The sequence below is a fragment of the Sylvia atricapilla genome, chromosome 3 (genome assembly GCF_009819655.1).
Source record: "Sylvia atricapilla isolate bSylAtr1 chromosome 3, bSylAtr1.pri, whole genome shotgun sequence".
In the NCBI taxonomy this organism is placed as follows: domain Eukaryota; kingdom Metazoa; phylum Chordata; class Aves; order Passeriformes; family Sylviidae; genus Sylvia; species Sylvia atricapilla.
The window spans coordinates 62,232,695-62,246,273 of NC_089142.1; the positions used below are offsets into that span (position 1 = coordinate 62,232,695).

The following is a 13,579-nucleotide window of genomic DNA, read 5'->3' on the forward strand; positions in this document are numbered from 1 at the left end:
CAGCAGACAAAGTCACCTTGTGGAAGTAGTTGTGAATGGCCAGTTCATGAGCCGAATGTAATTTTAAGAATGTTTTTCTTTACAATTACCCCTGCTCCAGCACAGGTCTGTCTCTGTCATAACACCATATCCTGTACTTCTGCAGTGATTTCTCTAAGGTGAATACTAGAGAGCACACTAAAAATTTAGATTGGATTTTGGAATTAGTTGCTAGTCTTTTAATTTCAAAAGCTGAAGTGCTAATGCAGTGTATCAGTTCATTGTTTTGTCCTTAATAATACACTTGGGCTTATTTAGTTCTGTTTGTAACTCTGTGAACCACCTGAAGTTCAAAATTTCTTTCTCAATTCCTCTTTCTTCAAGACTAGTTATATCCTTACCCAATTTTTAAAGCAGTGAGAAGTTATATTGATGTAAACTGTAAGTGTTCTAGCTAATTATATGAAAAAAAAACCAAACAAACCCAGTTGTAACCACTGAACAGGGAAAGTAACAGATTGAAGTTCTTAATGTAAACCAGCATGGGTCAGCTGGTGAGAGCTATAAAGGGTGTCTGTAGTTAAAGTTGTGTGCAGCATTCAATGAGAGAATTACAGACGGGCTTGGTTTAGACTGACTCCATACGTTCTACCCTACCGGCTGATTGCAGTTGCCCTCTGGCTTCAGTGGCTACTTAGAAGTCTTCTATATAAATGGAGCTGATTAACATGAACTTGTAAATCTGTGTAGAATGGTTTCAGAAAACTGTCATTTTTTTAATAGTTAGGAATGGAATTCCCCAATCTAGTGTTCCCACTGAAACACCCAAACCATGTGCCACTGTTTGCTCCCACACTTCTGTCCTCTCCCTCCCCTGCCAGTGGGATGGAGAGGAGAAATGGAGTCGCAGAAGTACATATCAAGAATTAAGATGATAACTATTTACTACAAACAGCAATGAAATAAGCAACAAACAGTAGCAACAACAATATAATAAGAGAGTGTTATTAAAATATACAAGAAGTGAAGGATTGACATGCAAGCACCCACCACGGGGACCTTAGCACCTCTCTGGACCACCCACTTCACCCATCAGCCTGACTGGAAAGGAACCTCCTTCTCCTACCCTCTGCTTTGGCATGAGGTGGTATAGAGAAACCTCAGGGTCGTGGTCATGTCCCTCCTGGCTACTGCAGAAGTGAACCCTTTTCTGACTGGAACCAGGACACATCCAAAACTGCCTAACACTGCCCTCATCCTCCCTTTTTTTCATTTGCCTCTTTCTTTCTTAATTGCCTTAGTTTTGTATGAGCCCACATGTTCTCCAATCTACTTTTTAATTTTATATCTCTAATTCCTCCTGGATGCCAGACAAAGTTTTGGATTCTGCTTTTCAATCAGTCTCTCAAGTCCTTTTCACTCATAAATATTTTAAACCTGCAAAGCACTAAAGCTTAAGGTCTTCCTTGTCAATTCTGATGCTTATCATTGACTGTGATCAAGTTTCTGTTTATTTCTGCTGGGGTTTTTTGGTTCCCTGCTCCTTATTTTGTTTGAAGATCTTTCTATTCTGCACAGCCTTTCACAGAACTTCTTAAATCCATTGCACTTTTATTTCTTAAATGATTTTTTTCTGATGTGGACATTCCCAGATGATACAGGTGCCCTACTGGAAAAATAATAATCTAATTTGTAGTAGATTTGATGCTTCTGTTTGATTCATGCTCTCCACTCAATGTCTTAAATTGCTGTTTGTGGGTATGGACAGCATGAGCCCAGCTTTGCTGGCAGAATGGAAAGCTACAGTATGTTCCTTTTGTGTGAGGGGAAGGTGTTCTGGGGTAGATTATAACTCCTTCTTGTCAGGAAATCAGCACAGTTTTGCTTCATTATTTCCCAGACCTAATATTCAAAGTCTGTTTCAAGTAAGTAAACTAAATTGTATATAGCTCCTTTCAAATTCTTGTAGCATGGTGTGGGGGAATTAGTCTGTCTGGAGCTTTGCTAGACATGTTGCTAACCCAATGTGCACATTTTGGAAGTGTCTGTTTCTGTGCTTCTGTACATATTGTATATAAGCTGTATGTATAAAGCTATTTTCAGACAAAGTCTGCTTGCTAACAATTAAAATTATTGTAGAATGCATTTTATGAAGTAATTTCTTCTAACTGTAGTCAAAGAAACAAGGAAATCTGAAAATAAGATAATGTCAGCTTTTCATATATGACATTGAGATATATGCCAAAATAGTTATTTAAATGCCGTTTATTTTTTTCTGTTAAAAAAAATTCTTATTTCAGAAACATCAGTTCTTTTCTGTATTCCTCTCCTGAGTCTTGAGATGGTTTCTTTCAAAATATTTTTACCACAATTGAGAAAACTACTATCCCTCCTTAGTCTTTGAAAAATGATAGAATAGAGGTAATTACTGTTTCCTCAGTGTAAGACATTATTTTTTTGTAGACTAGAGCTAGTACAACATAAGTCTGATAGCATCTTCTCACTTCACCCTGTCAATACTAGAAATATTACATACACTGCTGAATCCTAAAACGTCAGTATGGTTAAATTCTCAACTGACCTGAGATACCTCATTTAGCATTACACTGTGATGTGATAATTATCTTCAACAAAACCACTTCACTTACAATACAGGACAAATCTTAACAACACACCTGCCCTATAGGTATTTTTTCTTAACTCAGTCAAGACAGATTCACAGAAACTAGGGCCCAGGAATTAGCAGGACTAATTGAGAGGTCTTAAACCACGCTCAAAGCGGGAAAGGAATAAGACCAGGCTACTAGACATCAGCCTAGGGGTAGCAGGCTTGTGATGAGGGCAAAACCATTAGCCTAGCTGAAGTGCATCTACACCAATGCACACAGTATGGGCAGCAAGCACAAGGAGCTGGAAGCCATTTTACAACAGGAAAGTTATGTATTTTCTATCATGGAAACATTGGATGACTCTCATGACTGGAGTGCTGCAATGGATACCTATAAGCCCTTTAGAAGACACAGGCAAAGCAGGAGAGGTGGTGTGGTGGAACTGCATGTGCCTGTGGCCAAAGATCAGGGGGAAGGCCAGCAGGGTGGATATTATGGTGGTGGAAGTCTGTTATATCCCACCCAACCAGGACGAACAGACAGAGAAGGCATTCTACAAGCAGCTGGCTGGAGTCTCATGGTTGCTGACCCTGTATTCATGGGTGACTTCAACTTGCCAGATGCCTTCTGGAAACACAACAAAGCAAAGAGGGAAACAACCTAGGAAGTTCCTGGAGTGTGTGGAAGACAAATTCATAAAACAACTGGTAAATGAGCCTACCAGAGAAGGTGTCCTGCTAGACCTGTTGTTTGTGAATACAGAAGGACTGCTGGGTGATTTGCTAGTCACTGGTTATCTTGGGCATAGTGGTTAGGGCTAGGGTTATGGAAATGTTAGAGTTTCACTATTGGGTGAAATAAGGAGGCGTACCAACAGTACTTGCACCTTGGACTTTGAAAGAGCAGACTTTGGCCTGTTTAGGAAACTGAGATAGTCCCTTGGTAGTCAGTTCTGAAGTGTAAAGGAGTTTAGAAAGGCTGGATAGTGCTTTAGAAAGGAATCGTTAATATTCAGGACCAGGCTGCCCCAGCTGTAGGAAGACAAGTGTTCAGGGAAAAATACAGCCTGATTAAAACAGAGAATTTAGGGTGGAATACAGGGAAAAAAAGATAATCTGTCATCTCTGGAAGGATGGTCAGGTAACTTGTGAGGACTATAAGGATATGACAATGTTATGTAGGAAGAAGATTAGAAAGCTAAACTAGAATTTGGATGTATTTTATAAGATGTGAAAGTCTGGAATCATACTCAGAACTAAGGGTAGATGATCTCAGGAGAGTGCAATATAATCAATATGATCTAAAACTGCTGCCAAGTCTAAATTACAAAGTACTCTTACTTTGAACATCCCAAATGTCTGCAACTAAATGTTGCTGAGCCCTATCAGCTTTGCCTGTCTGAGAGCAGATTTACTTAACCTCAGTGTACGCTATTTCAGAAATGCACAGCATAGCTTTAGGTGGGCTCGTGACTCTATAGCAACTTCTCCAATCTGATTTTGTGGCTGTGCAGAAGGGAGCTGTCAGCAGCAGAGGAGGTATTTATCTGTAGAAGAGAATGCCAGCAATAGCAAATATTATAACTTTCACTGTGCACCAGCCTCTGTTAAATGCTTCTCCAGTGTCTACACACTGTTTGCTTTCTTTTCCTCTGATGGCAAAAGCTGATGTGTTCAACACATTTCATTATTACCACTTTCATACGGATACATTGAGTAAAACACATGGACTGCAGTAGATTTCCACACAATGAAGGAATGGCCATGTTCTAAACCACCTTTGTACTCCCAGGAGTGATGGGCATCATTAAAGCCAGTTCAGCCAGGTAGTAGTCTCACCAGAGGGGGATGTGTTACTGAATCTGCTGGTAAACAATGCAAGTGAGCTAGCAGCAGATATCAAGATGGAGGCAGTCTGGGCCACTGTGGTGGAGTTTGCGGTCTTTAAGAATATGGGTGGAGTAAGGAGTAAGGTTAGACCCCTGAACTTAGGAAAGCAGAATTTCAGCTTTTCAAGGAGATAGTGAGTGGGATCCTGGGATATTGCCCTCAGGGACAATGGGTGGTGGAGCAGAGCTGGTATATCTTTAAGTGCAATAGTTAGCAATCTCCAGGAGAAAGAAATAGTGCAAGGAAGCCAAGGGATCAGCATGGCTGAGTAGGGAACTGCTTGTTAAACTGTGGGGAAAGAAGCACATACATAGATAGTATAAACAAAGACAGGTAATTTGTGAAGTGTAGAGATGGTTTGGTTGTATAGGGAGGGGATGAGGAAGGGCAAGGTGAAGCTGTAACTGAACTTGGCAAGGGACAAAAATAACAGGAAGAGCTTCTACAGGTATACTAACCAGAAAAAAGAAGTCAAAGAAGGTGCACCCAATAAACAATCATGGAATACTTTAGCAACGATAAGAAGGCTGAGGTACTCAACAACTTTTTTGCCTCAGTCTTCAATGGCAACCTCTCTTTCCACACCTCAGGGATTGACAGCAGGAGTGAACTCCCTCCCACTGTAAAAAAGCAGGTTCATGACCACCTGAGGAACTTGAATGTAAGTCAATGGGATCCGATGAGACACAACCCAGAGTTCTGAGGGAATTGACTGATATAGTTACCAAGTCACTTTCCTAAGTTTGAAAAGATGTTTCCTTTTCAACATCTTATTTCCTAAAATGCTTGAAAAGTCATGGCAGTTAGGTAAAGTCCCAGGAATAAAAGAGAAAAGATAGCCTGTGAGAAATTTTGAGAGAGACTGTTTACAAGATCATATAGGACAGGACAAAGGAGAATGGGATCAAAGTGAAACAAAGTGGTGAGGTGCCACAAAGGTTTCCCAGAGAGGTTGTGGATGCCCCTTCCCTGGAACTGTTCAAGACCAGGTTGGAGGAGCTCTGAGCAACCTGGCTTAGTGAAAGGTGCCCCGTCCATGGCAGGGTGATCGGAACTAGATGATGTTTAAAGTCCCTTCCATGACTTCATGATATATGGCTGCTCTAGCAATCTGGCTCAGCTGCAGACCAGAACACAGACAAAGCAGAAAAGGCTAAAATCAGTGATGTATATCTTTTAAATTTTGAGTAAGACATGATTGACATCACTACTTCTAGGACTACAATCTCTTCCAGTCCCACAGACCCTCTCTTTATGCACTGCACAGGGAAGGAGATAAACATATCACTGTAAATCCCGTATTTACTTATTTTAGAGATCTTTGCATTGGCACTTGAAAAATAACGCTTTATACTACAGTTTTCTTGAATGTTCTGTGTGTGGTTTATAGAGAAGAGCAGTTTTGTGGGTTTAGCCTTTATTGAAAAAAGTGTCTGCATCACCCTGGTGGTTTATATCACAAGAAGTCAGGCTGCATTTTCCAGCATACTGACCAGTACTAACAACAGGCTCAAAAACACATTTCAATTAAACATCAAAGCTTCAAATCAGCTTACACCTGGAAAGGATTTACCAGCAGCTGACCAGAAAATCAGCTAATCATGATGTATTTCTGAGTAATATTATTAAAACCTGAGCAGATGCAAACTCCCAGTTTGACTCTTTTGTCCACAAGTGCATAGAGAACAGAGACTACGTGCAGAGAGGAGGAAATGATCCTTTTAAAAGTGTGCATGGGAGGAGCAGCATGCTGATTATCACACCCTGTGAGACTCCCAAATGGGCAAGCACATGCCAGGAATTTACCCAACTTCCGAACTGCTCTTCAAAGATGTAAAGATTTTTATTATTTTATAATGACAGTATAAATTGAATCGGGCTAAAAACGGAGTACATTGCCAAGGAAGTTTTGGCAATTGTTAACAGTATGTGCAAGCACTGAACTGAAGACTTTAAGAGATGGAACAAGGTCCAGAGAAGGGCAATGAATCTGGTGGAGGGCCTGGAGCACAAATCTTATGAGAAGTGGCTGAGGGAGCTGGGGCTGTTTAGCCTGGAGAAAAGGATGCTCAAAGAGGACATTAACACTCTCCACAGGTATCTGAAAGGAGGTTGTAGCCAAGTGGGTCTTGGTCTCTTCTCCCTGGTAACATGTGACAGGATGAGAAGAATGGCCTCAAGTTGTGCCAGGGAGGGTTTACATTGGATATTAGGGGGAAAAAAATCACAGAAGGGTTTGTAAAGCATTGCAACAGACTTCTCAGGGAAGCGGTGGAGTGAGCATACCTGGAAGTGTTCGAAAACTTGTGGCCACAGCACTTCAGGACATGGGTTAGTGGTGAACATGGTGCTGCTGGGTTGATGGTTGGACTTGATGATCTTAGAGGTCTTCTCCAACCTTCACAATTCTATGGTTGTATGAATGCTGCAGATTAATTATTATTTACATGGTGGGTTGTAGAGTCTTTCCTCCTCTTTAGGAACGCTCAGGTTTCTGTGGCAGTGCTTGGACTGTAGATGCAAGTGCGATCTGAGAAGTTATGTGGTGATGTACAGTATCAGCACTCAGTGACATTCAGCTGCCAACAAGCAGAGCTGTTGGCAATTCCCATGACATAGCAGATCTCTATTCAGGCGTGTAACTGGAGAAAATTGATACAACAAATATCTTTTAAAGCTTTGCATATGTAAGAGAATGAGAGGAAGTCAGAGGAGCTTTTCATTGGAAAAAAAAAAAAAAAAAAGTTTTTTAGGTCATAACACAACGCTTAGTACTTGTTACCTTACTGCCATTTAGCTAACTGGCCAAACCTTGTCAACATGTTGATCATCCAGAAAATTGTTCTTAAAATATAGATTACTATCCTACAGAAACCATTTTGAAAACAAAAATGATTTTTGGAGAAAATAGCTTGAGCTTAACAAATTAACCTAAGGCCACACTGAATTACCTTGTGGGAAATGCTATCAGGTAGGAAAATAATTGCCATTTAATTGTTAACATTTCCTGTTAAACATTAAAAAATAAGGAATGGCAGCATTTTGTGACTCAAAATTTGACCAAAAATTATTAGACAATGAGTCAAGAAGGGCCATTTGTTCAAGCCTCTGTTTCTCTATTGTTTCTGACCCTTCTGATCCTCCACTGTCACAAGACAGTGAGGTCTCACAACCTTATGTTGTGCCTTACGTAGAGAGAGCATGAAGATACTTTCTGCTCTAAGTTCTAGTCATTAATTAATGTAATTAATGTAATTAATTAGAAATCTCAGCTGAAACCCCTTAAAAGCATCAGGAATTCCCTCAAAGAAAAATGGTGGAGATAAGAAAATAATCTGTATCTCTGTGTTATTTTGTTGTTGCTGGGAATTTTTTAATGGATATTTTAATTAATGTTTTAATGGATTAACATATAGCTTAGAGATATTTGTTAAAACCTCATTTTAAGTCTGGAATAACCAGAAATCATGAGTTTAGAAACATTATTTTGGGCTCACATTGGTGTGAGTACAAAATAGGAGACCTTATTTTGTATTTTCTAGTAAGGTTTATTTGCACTAAGGAATTAAGATGATACTGGTGTTTCTGAAAGATTTTCTTACTTTCCTCCTTATCTTTCTAACAGAAGCTCTCAGGCCCTGAAATTTAACATCAATTTATGCATGTTTATTCTTAGCAATGTAAAGCCATAGTAAATATATAGTAAATAGACATTCTTAAGTAACTTTATTTTAAAATTTTTTCTCAAGTACATGCAATGCAGCCATGCAATTCTAATTTATATTAATAGGAAATGCATATAAATGTAGAGGAAACAATAGTTCTTCAAAGTGCTTGTGGATTATAAATCAGATCATATGGGACTGAGTATCCATTGCACTACCTCAGCAGTTACCTCAATTTCAGTATAATTGGGTTCTAATTAAATTTTACTTTTGGAGAAAGGCAGCTAAAAATTAAATCTGAAGAGCTTTATGTTTCAAGCTGAGAACATGTTGGCAAGTGTTCATTGCAATAAGCCTGTTAAAAATCCATTTATTCATCTCATTTAGCTTCTGTAATTCCCACAGAAGCACAAAACCAACAAAGAACCAACAACACCAAAGTGTCCTGTGTGATGCTTTCCACTAGGATTGTCTTAAAAATGGAAATTGCTCCCAAGACAAGAAATTATACAAAAGATATCAACAGTTTTTTTCTTGAAAATGTCACATTTTATGTGAAAAACCAATTATAAACCATTTTAAGAAAAATCACAGTACTTCTTAAATCTAAGAAAGAAGCAGAGAAAAATCAGGTTTTTTACTAATGATAGATATTTTCTGGTTTTGAGGAGAAACATTTCCATTTAGCTCAATTGGTCAGAGCATAGGGCTAATAATGTGATGGTTGTGGGTTTGATCCCCGTATAGGCCATTCACTTAGGAGCTGATCTTTGTGAGCCCTTACAATTCAGACTATTCTAAACTGCCCAGTTCAAACTTTCTGGCATAAATCTTAAATCTAGGGAACTGTTTGACAGTTCCCATGCAGAAGTGATATGTGTAAAAGGTCACATTTTAAAGGATCTGTCATTTATACTGAGAATTTTTACTAGAGGATTGCCTTTATATTTAGCAACATTAGTATGGTTTTTATTTAATGTGAAAGATATTGATATGAACAAGCACTACACAGTAATTCGACTGAAAGGCAGAAAGCAAAATGCTTATTCCATCAGTCTGTCAGATGAAAATAAAGATATTTTCTGACAAAGTCTAATATTAGACACTGAATGAGTGAAGCCATGGCACATCAGAACACTTCAGTGCTTTCCTAGAGTTTGCACAAAGGCAGAACCAAGAGAGCCTTTCATGTAAAAGCAGTTTCCCTTCCTACTGAAGCAAGAATATACACAGCAGGTATAGTCCTTGGGTACACCCTTCAGATATGTCAGATAGATAAAACTTTCCTTTTTTTGTAGCTGTCTTTCATGTAATCCTGTTGGATCAATGGCTGCGTGAGTACTCATAAAGAATAAGAGAAAATGTCAAGTCTGTGAGTTCTACATTCTCTTGTGTTTTCAAAAATGCAGCAAATAATGTCTGATATGCAAGCAGAAAATACTGTGGGGGATGTAATGAATGGGAAAAACGTCATTTTGCAATGCATCTGTTTCGCACTTTTTTGCTAAGTGACAAATAGGTTTGAAAAGATACAAAATTGTCACAATCCATAAATACAGAGAACTGGAATAAATCATACCTGATACTGCTGAGAGACACTCCCATAGTACTGCTGTGGGCTTCTGTACCCTTCAGAGATGTGTTGCCTTATGGCATTGGTCAGAAGTGGGAATGGATAACAGCACCAAACCCACCAGGAAAATGCACTTGACAAAACCCACAAAACCAGATCATTATCAGTCTTCTGATGAATCAATTCAGACATTAAATATTAATCATATTAATTTAGCATAACAAAGTAAATGTGAAAATTATGAGTGTGCTTCACCTGGCTGTGATTATTCATCCAAATGTAGTCTAGACATGTCTTCCAGGATTGGTGTTCATTGTATTTGCAATCCACTCCACCTAGCACAGATGTGTAATTCACCTACAGAGTGTGTAGCTCTATATGTCTATGCCCTCATCCAGAGCTATGCACAGCCTAAATGCCTGGATCTCTATACAGTCCTTTAATAGCAAGGTGTTTGCTGGGCAGTCATAAATGAGCCCACTTTGTTTTCTGCACAAAGTCCTTTCTCACTATAGTCCTCTGAACTGTTGCAGAAAAGAAGGTAGAAAATCCTTCTTGCTTTTCAAGACTCATTAACAGAATCACATAACCTGCAAATCATGGTGCTCTGCCAGGACAGAAAGGCATAACCTCTGTAAGACCAGTGCTGAAGCAGAAGTGGTTGAGCATCTCACAGAACACTGTATCACTACCATAGTGCATGTTCACCGATAACCCAAAAAGAAATCTCCCTTCCACATCTGGATAAGAGTTTGATCAGTCATTGCAGCCTCTCCTGTGCAATTCAATAGCTGCTCAGCATGCCAAACAAGTTGGGCATTACACATGCTCTTATGAGGTGCTACAGTGGATGCTACATGCTCACCCAGGAGGAATTCCTCTGTCATGGAATGAGAAATAATGAAAGAAGACAATAGGAAGGTATCAGAGGAGAAGCCCCTAAAGTTCCTCAAAATAGGAGACATTACTCTGAAAACCTGACTTGGTTTCATTCTGGTCTTAGAGGCCAGGTGGAAGCATACTTCAGAGACCTCATTGTATTTTCTTAGGTTATGAGGAAGTAGAACAAGTTGATGCTATCTATGCACGTCTTCCTGGTAGGGCAGTTCTTTCTCTAGGAAGATGACTGGATTAAGGTCATGAACAAACATGAACAAACAGGAAGAATCTAGCAATAAATCACTGGGGATTTTGGACAGAGATGGAGCTTCTTTTCCTTCCCTTCAGCAGGCCTTTCTAACTGTGTATTGCAATGTAATGCATACATGAAGACTTTCCATTCTGTCAGGCACTTCTGATCGTTCACAACATGAGAAACATCTGGACAATTTCATATGCTGCAGTTTGTTTGCAGCACTTAAGAGAACTGTTTTTTCTCTTCCTATTTAAATTCAGTAAGATTTTCAACTCCACAAGAGAAAGGAAACCCCCAAACCCAAAGCTAGAAATTATCTTTTATACAGTATATCATGATAGAAATACCTTAAAAGAAAAAAGGAGGATATGATATTCTCAGTCTGTTTTTACACCCCCAGGATACGGTGATAAATAACATTTGGCTTTTCCTCTCCTTCCCCATTACAGTGGCAAAGTTAGTGTTGTTCTTTCTAGAAAAACTCCATGGTGCAAATCACAGGGCAAGCTTACTTTCACCAGAGTGGGAATTGAAGACAGAACATTAATTTGTAAAATTAATTGTCCTCATAAGATTATAATTTTATGGATGGGGAACGAAGGCATCTGAGAACAGCGTTTAAGTCTTAAGAGGTAATATATCAGACTTCACAGGCTATGCAGAACTAACTTTGTTTCCTTTGTTTAGGAAGGAAAATTGCTGAAGCTGTCCACAGCCTCCTGTCTGTGATGTGCTGGAGGATGTAGCAAGTACCAGTCTTGTGCTGATAGGAAGCTAGGATATAGGTAGGACATTCACTCACACCTGAAAGTTGGAAAATGTCCAAAAATACAAGACATTCTTACTGCACCAGTGTGCCTTCCAGAAAGAAAAAAAATACAATAATGTTAAGGCTGCCACACAGAAGGAGTTTTAGTAAAAAGGAAACTTCTCTTTTTAATGATTTTTTAAAAAGAATGGTCTTTGTGGTAGGACCCTTACTGTGATCTGGATGAGAACTTCATTAGAAGTATGACAAAGAGAGAATAGCTGAGAAGGTAGGCAAAAGAACTTTAAAGCAATATTATTTACTTTTAAAAGTAATCCCAGCATCCTGTATTGACTGAAGAGGTTCTATATTTGTTTTAAAAGCCTTACTGAAATAGGACACTGCTACTTTGCTGAGACCAGAAAAGGAAATTTCAAGGGCAGATCATGTCTGGAAAAATTCTCAAACTATTATGGCCCCAAAGAAGATTGCGAAGCATCAGGCTGCCACTACATGAATGTGCCTTTTGTGCTGACTTTTGAGCCAGCCTGACCTTGCTGCAAAAGACCAGCCTTGGGAGAACTGACAACCACAGTACATGTCCCATTGTGGGAACCAGCTGAGCAGTCTGACATGAGGACAGCTTGTATTCAGGGCTCTCAGGCATGCCAGATATGAAGACAGCAATGTGCTGGTCCCTCCTGGGGCTGTGTAGTTAGGCTGAGTAGATCTTACACTCCCTAAACATCGTTTATAGCTTGTCTTATGCACAGATTGGAAATGCTGATGGATACGCTACACCTCCACTAAATCCTTCATTTGTACACCTAACAGTCACAGGCTCTGTTTCTGGGCACAGTTTAGCAGAACAGAATCATGGCCCATGACAAGAGTCCAAACACTCCCTTAACATGCATGCAAAACACACACCACACACACAAAGTACCGGTAAGAATTAATGCTACGTGGATAGCCCTGGGGAAAATGATGATTAGCAGTAAATCTAACCAGAACTGTTAATTTAAAACATTTGTGTTGGCTCTGAGTGCTGGTATACCTTCACTCTCCAAGTCACACATCCAGTCGTAGGTAGTTTTAGATGTGTTACAGTGCAGGTCATTGCTGAGATTTTCCACTAGTTCAGTATGATGAACACAGACGTGATAATTACACAGAATTGTAGAATGGGTTGGAAGGAACCTTAAAGAGCAACTAGTTCCAATCCCTGCCAAGGGCAGGGAACCTTTCAGTAGATTAGGTTGCTCAAAGCTCTGTCCAACCTGGTCTTTAACACCCCCATGTATGAGGAGCACACAGCCTCTCTGAGCAACCTGTTCCTGTGCCTCAGCACCCTCACAGGAAGAATTTCCCTCAAACAGCTAATCTAAACCTACCCTCCTTCAGTTTAAGACTATTTCCCCCTTGTCCTGTCACTACATGCCCTTATGCAAAGTCCCTCTCCAGGTCTCTTGTAGAACCCTTTCAATACTAGAAAACTGCTATAAATTTTCTCCGGAGTCTTATCTTCACCAGATTGAATAACTCCTACCCTCTCAATCTTTCTTTGTAGGAGAGGTGCTCCAGCCTGCTGGTCTACTTTGTGTCTCTCCTTTGGACTCAGTACAGAATGTTTCGATTCTTCTTACATTGGGCCTCCAGAGCTGGACACAGTACTCCTGGTGGGATCCCACAAGCAGAGAGCAAGATCCCCTCCTCGACTTGCTGGTCATGCGCTTTGGTGCAGCCCAGAATCTGCGTGACTTTCTGGGCTGCAAGTGCACGCTGCAAGTGCACACTGCCAGTTCATGTTCAGGATCTTGTCCACCAGTACCCTCACATCCTGCTCAGCAGGGCTGCTCTCCATCAGTTCATCCCCAAGTCTGTACTGACAGTAGCACCCAGGTCCAAGACCTTGCACTTGCCCTTGCTTAACTTCATGAGGTTTACACAGGTTCACCTTACAAGCCTCTCAAGGTCCCTC

The 13,579-nt window shown here is 40.0% G+C and overlaps 1 protein-coding gene across 1 annotated transcript in view; it reads right to left on the bottom strand.

Moving 5' to 3' along the window:
- VTA1 (vesicle trafficking 1) overlaps positions 1-13,579 on the bottom strand; it is a 113,301-nt gene that overhangs the window by 70,395 nt on the left and 29,327 nt on the right.